A 9,791-nucleotide genomic window follows, 5' to 3' on the forward strand; every position below is an offset into this window, starting at 1 on the left:
TTCGAGTTCAACTAGACATTGCGTCCATGCCTCCTTCCCTTCCCATCATTTGTGAAGTACGATCCTCAAGCTAGGAACAAAGAACTCTACAGGTAGAATTGCTTCAGTTCCATAGGTTAACCTAAAAGTTGTCTGACCTACAAGTGTTTTACAAGGCTGCCATCAACTTGTTGTCCCAATCACTACATGAACCAAAGACTACCTTGGTCAAGACGTTTACTAGAATTGTATTTGTGGATTCTGGGTGGCCATTTGCCTAAGGGTTGTATGGCAAGGATTTCCGATGGATAATTAGAAAGGTGGATGGAAGATGCACAATCACTTCATTAATGAAGTGTGTGCCCTGGTCGCTAACCAATTCAATGGGGTAGCCCAATCGTGAGATTACTTACTCCCGTAGGAACTTGGTAGTCGTTCTAGCATCATTCTTTCTCGTAGCTCTTGCTTCTGCCCATTTTGTTAGATAGTGCGTGGCTACAATGATGTAATTGGCTTTGGGAGTATTGTGTCACAGGACTAATGGGTCCTATGAAGTCAATGCAAATACCATGGCCAGACCTTCTCTTTCTATCGTTGAGTAGTTCATCTCAGTCTTAGTGAGTTGTCTGCTACTAGCAAAGCTCACTAGATAGTCAAGATTGTGTTTGCCAAGTTGGCACAACACTATCCCCATAGCAAATTTCGAAGCATCAACATGCACATGGTTGGTAATGGTCAAATATGGTGCTCATAGAATCGGTGCTGTGGTCAGAGCTTTTTTATTTCCTCATATGCATGTTGGCATTCTTCCGTCCATTAGAATATAATCAACATTTTGTACAAAGGTCTAGCAGTCAATGAATAATTTAGCACAAACCATTGATAATACCCCATATGTCCTGAGAAGCATTGAACTCCCTTATAGTTGGTTGGGGATGGAAGATCAACAATGACCCTGACTTTCGAAAAGTCTGTGGCAATGGTGTTCTTCAACACCACTGCCCTGGGATGCATCCGTGCTTTACCCAGAACTGGCACTTTAAGGGATTCAGAGAGAGACGATATAGGCAACACCATTCAAAGACATGAAGACTTCTAACTCTTTCCCGAGCATGTCTTTAAATATAGTGCACATAAGGTATTGAAAGGTGGCTGGAGCGTTAGTCAACCCAAAGAGAGAAGAAGATCATGAACCCCAACTTTGGATTGTCCTTGAGATAATGAGGGAACACAAGCTCTATGCTAAGATGAAGAAGTGTGCGCCCTTCAAGCCTCAGCTTGAATATCTGGGATTCATCGTATCAACGGAAGGAATCTCAGTGGATTCGGACAAAGTCAGAGATGTTCTAGAATGGCCAATACCAAAAACTATTAAAGAAATATGCACTTTTCTTGGATTAATAGGATGGTATAGGGTCTTTATAAAAAACTATGCTTTGATTGCAGCACCTCTAACGGACTTGCTGAAGAAGCAAACATCCATTGCATGGCTACTAAACAATCTACCTTTGATAGATTAAAGTAAAGTTGGTATCAACACCGATACTAAAACTCCCGGACCTCAGTAAGGAGTTCGAGGTAGTAACTGATGCTAGCACGCTTGCCTTAGGATGTGCTCATGCAAGAAGGTCATCCTGTAGTATACTCTTCAAGGAAACTGAAGAGTCATGAGAAGAATTATGCTACCCATGATCTAGAACTGTTAGCTGTCATCCATGCTCTAAAGCTTTGGAGACACTACCTATTGGGTAACAAGTTTACTCTAAGGACGGATCATAAAAGCCTCAAGTGGATCTTTACCCAGAATGAGCTCAACATGAGGCAACATCAATGGATTGAAGTGTTGGAGGAGTATGATTTTGAAATCAAATACCGACCTAGAAAGGAGAATGTAGTTGCCGATGCACTCAATCGCAAGGCATTCCTTAATTCTCTAATCCTGCAAAATCCATCAATAGCTAGATCTCTAGCCACAAAGGTATCCATGCCAAACAATCCAATACTTGAGCTAGCTAGAGAAGAAGCATGCCATGATCCATCTTATCAAAAGATGCTAAGGGAGATCCCTATCAAGGACTAGGTTTCAGAACCTAAATTAAGATCCTGTAAATCATCTTCTTGGACCTTGGCAGTTTTAGCCATCTGTTCCTCAAAAGCCTTTTCAGCTTGAATGATCTACTGAATGTGCATCTTCTCCTCCTGTTCAAATAACTTCATGTATATGTCCTCTTCTTCAAGATCTTCATGTTTACTCTAATTCTATTGTTGGGAGGTTATAGATTCCTTCTACTCCTTGAACTATTCTAGAATTCAGACCACATCTATATCAAAAATAGGTACAAATGATTCATTAAATTTAAGGAAAGCATATTCTTCATCATCATCAACTTCCTTCACCACGTTAATACCATGTGCATACAATGCTCTGGCTTCTCTGGGCAAGGTTGCACTAGGTACCAAATTCATTTGAACTTTCTTCTTCTCCTTTCCTGATTGTAATTTTAAATAGCTCCCCAATCCTGTTTAACCTTAGCCTACTTAAACCAAGGCCTTCCCAACAAAAGTGGATATGGGTTGTCTCCTTCATCCATTTTCAAAACTACAAAATTCACTAGAAAGGTAAGTCCTGAAACAGTAATCTGCTGATTTTGGAGAATTCTTAGAGGCTAAATCCTCCTTTGATCTGCCATCTTCAGTTGAATAGGAGCTTCTTCTAGCTCAGGCGACATCAATCTAGCATACAAGAATTCAGGTAGAATATTCACACCTGAACCTCCATCCAATAATGCTCTCTAAATCTCATGTTCTTGAAAATTAACAGTGATTTTGGGCACTTTGTAGTCCACATCTTCAACCTCAATATGACATGCTTCAAGTTCATCCACCTGCCCTTCCTTCTCACTCAAATTTTTGAGCTATCTTTTAAATTCAGAAACCAAACTTAAAATTTGGTCCATTGTAACTATGGTATTCCTCAAAACTTCAATCGTCAACTGTGCCTCCCTTATCTCTTGATGCTGGATCTCCTCCCTCATCTCTTGATGCTGGATCTCCTCCTAAATACTTAACTGTATATCAGGTATTTGCTGCTGCAATTTCTACTTACCATAGTCAGTTTTCTGGCTCTTCTGAATTTCCTTCAAACACCCCTGTCTGACCTATCTTTGATTCTCCCAATATTGAGGGTGTTTTATCTCTTTATGAGATATAACAGGTTCAACTACATATTGTGCACTTGATCTTGTAATGACCAATACTAATGCTGATTTGTCAGGAATATCCTCCATCTACATACAGTTGGAACAATCACATTGTACATTCAACACATCAAGATAATCATTCTATTGTCTCTAAACCACAACTTCATGAACCTGTTTGGCTTCTTCCACAATAACTACATTAGCTTGTGGTGGCCTGTTCTGTTGTGCTTGTGTAGGCGGTCTCTGATTGTTATATCTGATAATAGGAATACCTCTCTCCTCTTTGTGTTTACACCACAATGGGCAATTAGGACCCTGCCTATGATTCATTTCTCCACATTATGTGCATGGATCATCATTCAGATTACCATTTCCTTGAGGATTAGGTGGTCCCTAGTTATTTCTGTCTTGAAATCTTCTAAGTGGACCTTCCATTGCTCTATTTTCGTTTTGTTCTACTTCATTTTCAACTGGTGCACTTGCCCTTGGCACTTGATGTCTTGGGTTTTCCCTATTGTTAGGATATAACAACAAGTAGCATCTGTGTGCCCATGCTTCTAGCATGTGTAACAATATGGTTTGTCCTTCTTCTGAGATGTTGAAATTCCCATACTCTTCAGAGTTGCAATAATTTGTTTATTCAGGTTCTGAGACTTGCTCTTTATCTTTCCCTTTCCATTTTTGTCCTTCTTTCCCCTAGATTTACTTCTCTTCTTCTCTTTTCTTTTCTTCTTCTTGCTTTTGAATTTCCATTCCTCATATTCTGAATCATCAAAATCTAAATATGAGCTGTCATCTTATAAATCTCAACCTAAGTCAAACTCTCTAAATCTGAGTCTGACTCTGAATCTGAATCACTGCTATACTTCTCCTTCTTCTTCTTATGTTTGATGGTTCCCAACCTTTTCTCTGCTCTTTTGGCAGCTACTGCTACCAACTGATTAAATCCTCCTGCTGCTCCAGGAATATCTATACTGGCTAATGCAGTTCTTAGGGATTCCCTCAACCCATTACAGAAGTACTCCCCCAACATCTCATTGGTTGGTCTTTCAACTAGTGCAAGTCTTCCATTCAGATCGAAGAGCTGTTGTGCATAATCTTCCACAAGAATTCTCTTTTATTTCATTGTTTTAAGCTTCTTTAAAATATCAGTGGGTGTTTTCCACCTTCTGAATCTTGCCAGAAATGTTGTTTGTAATGCTTGTGTATTAGCAAAATGGGTTGCACCATACTGTGTAAACCAGTTCATAGCCTTACCCTCCAATGTGGCAGCAAATTGTTGCTTCTTCACATCATCTCCATACAATACTCCTAGTCCACTTACTTCCCATTTTGTGCTGAATTGAGCTACATGGGCATCAGGGTCTTCCTTTTTGGACTCACCCTTGAAGTTTTCAAATTTGACTTTGAGATTTGCTAGATTAGGATTGTGCCATTGATCCTAGTTGTTGTGTTGCTCAACCTTTCTTCTTGTTGGTGTTTTAGGCAATGGTTGAAACCTTAGTTTTCTCCTTGCATGTCTCTGAATTTGAGACCATGCTAGTAGTCCCACAAATCTATTTTTGTTTCTCTCCTCCTCACCTAGTGTAATCTGTAATTGTTGATCAGTAACAACATCTTTTGTTGTATGACTAGGACCTATTTCAGTCTGTACTTCCCGATCACTTAGATACCCTAAATCTAGGATATCCACTTGACTGCGACTACTAGATCTCTGATGTTCTTTCTTATTCTGTTTCTCTTCCTGTTCTAATTTTGCATGTAGCTTAGTATAATAGGTTCCAAATCCTTCACCCCTATATTGTTCTACTGACATATACCATAAATTTGTTATGTCATCAATTCATTCTACTGCTGACCTCTAGGTGCACAATGTTCACAATGATGAGACTTGTACAGTCACGCTGATTTATCTGTCTTCCCCTAACCAATTTAGGTGTATAACTCAGCCCATATGGTTGGCTGATTATGCCAAATTTTTCTGAACACACAGCATGTATACTTCAAGCCAAAAGAAGCAACCTATTTTATATGTTCTTTCCACACTACCTCCCTAACCTTTCCAATAATGTCCAAAGGTAAATCTGGAAATTGTGTGCTCAAAAATACATGAGTATATGCCTCAAACTCCTCTTGTTCTGTTGTCCAATTCTGAAACTCCTATAAAATGGCATGTGCAAAGGATTCCCGTTCCTCCTCTTTAGTAGTCCAATACTGAAATTCCTCAAGCCGAGAATCCATTTGTGATTGTATCCTTTAACTCATGAATCTTTTGCACATGTTCCATTCTGAACCATCCCACCTGATGCCCAAAGACTAATTTGCAAGATCGCCAAGTGTTAGGGGTCAAAAAGCTTCCCCTAATTTAACCCAAAAAAAACATCTCTCAGCTTTGCACTAAACAAAAGTCATTTCAAAAATCAGATAATGGATTACTCAAAACATATAGTAGTTTTGAATACAAGTAGAAACTTAGGTAGAGAAATCTATTATGTTCCTTCATAATCACAACATTGATTACAGGCTCATCTTTTTACCTGACATGAACATACACAATTAGAAATCTCACGACTCTTCCTTCTAACTTCCCCAAAGAGACTCATAATCTACTCATGACTTTTCACATCTGAACAATTACAAAGGCTCAAAACTACACTTAAAGACTACTTAATAGACCCCTACATTATGACCTTACCCTACCTTTAACAACTTTGTGTACATTTTATTGTGTATGAAAGAAGAAGAAAAAACCAGCAAGAAAACGTTTTGGTCTCCATCTCTCTTCTTGTGTTCTTGAGTGCTTCCTCTTGTGTGTACGGTGTGTGTTTGGTGCAGTAGCTCAAACAAGTCCTCCCACCACATGATTCTTGACATAGGAGTTGTGTTCATAATATGTATTACAATATATACTACCTCAGCTCAATAAGTCAAAATCATATGCATTTGGTTCATCATAGCTCTAGCAACTTTCTCAATGATCCTATTCTTCCTTTCTACAAAACCATTTTGTTGTAGTGTGTATCTGTATGTAACATTTCTCTTAATCACATGATCTCTTAGGTAGTTAGAAAACTCATTTGATATGTACTCATCTCCATTATTCAATCTCAAGCGCTTTATGTAACTTTCGAATTGCTTTTCTACCATAGGTTTGAATTCCAATTTTTTTTCAAAAGTCTCTATTTCATGTTTTGCAAGAAACATACCCATGTCATCCTGCTCAGATCATCAATAAAAGTAATGTAAAACCTACATCTTCCACTCAAAGAAATATTCTTAAGTGCATTTTTTTCAAGCTTTGCAAGTTTACATGCCCAATTATTCTATGTCATAATTCAATATCCTTGTCTTGCCCATGTTCCAATCTCCACATGCATCCAATGCAACCAACTTGCCTTTCTCTTGGCCATGAGCAATCAATTTGCCAAGTTTTCCATTTCTAAACTTGTAAAAAAAGCAACCATAGTTATTGAACCTTAATTGCAACCCTTGAAAACCATTAGTTCAACTAAAGTAAAATTTTTAGTGATAGTAAGCACATATAAAACTCATATAAAACATCTCTAAGCTTGTTCTCTATACCATCTCTAGTTACTAAAGGAACATTGCCAATGTGAGTTATCTTATACAAGGTATCATCTCCCATATCCACATACTATTCACTTTGCATGTGTTGCTTCCTATCAAACCATTCTACATGATGCATGTGTCGTGCTGCCAAGTACATGCTCCATAGCAAAAATATGACCTCTAGGTGATGAACTCTAGAACCATAGCCTTTTCCTCCATAACCACCTGCATAATGATCATATTGAGTTCTTCCATGACCTCTAGTCATAGGATTCTAATTATGGTAGCATTACTCCTCAAAAAGGCCAAATTGTCCACAATCATGACAAGCATCATCTCTACAAGAACAACAGTGTCATCTATCTTGAGAAAAAGATATCCCTTTGTCTCTAGGCATGAAGTCTCCACAACTAAATGAGCTACAACCACAGGTAAACTTGTCTCCCATGTCTATATGAAGATCTTCTAGCTCTAGAATCTCACTACAATGATCTCTCTAATGGTAGAATACATTGTCATGACTAGCATTTTCCCAACTGCTAGATGCATTAAGGCCACACTTTGTTTCTTCAATAAGAAATTAGGCAACCAAATCCTCAAAGCTAGGCATATAACCACCTCTCATAGAAATAAGAGTATTAAGCAACTTGTAGTGTAAGTCCATTCAAAGTAATAGAAACCAAGTTATCATCATCCATATTGCATCAATCAAAGAAAGGTCCTCCACAATCTTCCCTTTATCTCTCGAACATAATCACTAATGATTCAATTCCCATGCCAATGTCCATGCAATCTCTCCTTTCGATGTACCTTCATTGCCTCTCTACAAGTGCTATACATTTTCTCAATAATCCGCCAAGCATATTTACATGTGCTAACTTTATTGATGTATGGAATCATTGTCTTTGAAATGCATATAGACATCCAATGTAAAACCTTATTGTTCCTCCATTGGCTCTTCAAGATTTCTAGGGCATACATTCTCACATGTTATAAGGTCCCATAAACCTCTTCCCATCAAAATGTTTTCCGTGTGATAGGACCACATAGTATAGTTATCTTTCATCAAATTATCACCAAGAATTGAGTAAATTTTGCCATATTTGACATTAAGATTGTGGATATTTCAAAATGACCAACAATATGGAGTGTGTCAAACCAGTATTCAAGTGTATAAACAAGTCTCAAGCATCAACTGCTCAAATTAGAGATAAAAAAGTATGAAAATTACCCAAGAAAATATAGATAAAATGACTTTCAATTATATGATTTTCATACTTGTGTCTAATCACTATCGCATACATCCATACATGATGCCCATATGTCATGCATTAACTATCCAACAAGAAACACTTAAAGCAAGGCTCAAATGGTACTTGTAATAGCCCAAAAAAATCAAAATATGAGCCAAAAATTGACAAATTTTCCTACTATTTTTGTACAATTTTGTATTTCAAGTATGAAGTGCAAGATAAGATCAAATCATAGTAATTTCTCTAACAAATTTTCCCTTTCAAATTGGCATCCAACAATTGCATAGAAACTAGCCTTTTAATCCTTGAAATAACTAGTTCTTTTCCATTGCAATGCCAAATCCAAAATTGCAAAATCAGTTCAAAAAATAACTAGTTTAATAGGTCCCAGTGTGAAATCAATTTTGCAAGTAACCAGATCAAGTCTTCTTCCTAGTATGAATATGATAAGTTTGGATCAGGTCATTCTCAATGTGAAATGGGGATAGATGGGGGAGGGGGAGAGGGGTTTGAGTTAATCTTTGGCTTAGAGTAAAAGTTTAATAATTAACCTTAGCCATAATATAATTGGTCTCTAGCCATTCTAAAACTACAGTAAACTACATAGGCCTCCTACGTAGCTTCACGACGTTGAATCTGAGTAGTGCATCCTCTCATCCTTTGCAATTAATTTCATGAGCTTAACCTCAATTACCATCCACAATGAATGACAAAAAAAATCCCCTCTTTTTCTTTTCTATCTATCATGACATAAACCCCATGGTTCTCAATAAGAAGATCATGTGTTCAATTTGCAAGCTATCATTGTGCTTTCAACACAACCAGGCCCTCAACTCGAGATGGTCATGAGATTTTGGCATGAACATACATCTCTATTTGTATCCTAAAGCAATCTAAAATGTTGCTCTCATGCATGATTTCCATCATTCAATGGATTTTTTAATGCATTCAAAGTGAATATTAATGCCCCAAATCCAGGCTACAATGGCTCTTTGAATTAGTGTACCTATTTTGTGTTGATGAGACAAGGATTTGTGAAGATAGGTGATCCCTAAAGTGGAAGCACAAAGTGGAAATAAGAGCTATCATGGAGAGAGAGAGAGAGAGAGAGGTGTGGGAAATCCAATAGTTACAATGTGTGACCAATCTTCCCTTTATTCAAATGTCACTTAAAGAATAAAGAATGAAGTGACAGTGATGGGTGCCCACCATTTGCAATGCACATGTATGCATGTATGTGGATACTCTCAATGTAACTAATACATGGGCAACTAGGGACATGCACCTTTACCCCCAACAACCTCCCACTTAAATGAAAATGTGCCCCTAGCGAGGAGAGAACGAGAAAAAAGTGACAAAGTACAAATGTACATAAGTATAATAGGATGAGAGCCATCTTAGCATCCATCTAATAAAGATCCAAGATAAGCTGAGCAACCAAAGCCAGTAGTACCAAGCGTAGGGTAGTCATCTTCACAATAGGAGAAAACACTTCATCAAATTCCACACCATGTTTCTGCTTGAAGCCCTTAGCAACCAATCTAGTCTTGTAACTTGGCTTGGTGTGTCCAAGGGTACTTTTCAAGTTATATACCCACTTGCATGGCAAACCACACTCTCCAATAGGCAAAGGAACCAAATCCCACGTATGATTTTTCTACAGTGAGTCAAGAGGGCTCAAATTGCACACACCATCATCTATCTCTAGTAGACCATCTCAAAGATGGTTGTGGAGCCTATATATCTTGTGGAGAATCAAGGACCTCAGTCATTGGGGGATCAGATACTA

This window comes from Lygodium microphyllum, chromosome 11 (genome assembly GCF_053477565.2).
Source record: "Lygodium microphyllum isolate KBCC chromosome 11, Lygodium_microphyllum_v1.1.10, whole genome shotgun sequence".
In the NCBI taxonomy this organism is placed as follows: Eukaryota; Viridiplantae; Streptophyta; class Polypodiopsida; order Schizaeales; family Lygodiaceae; genus Lygodium; species Lygodium microphyllum.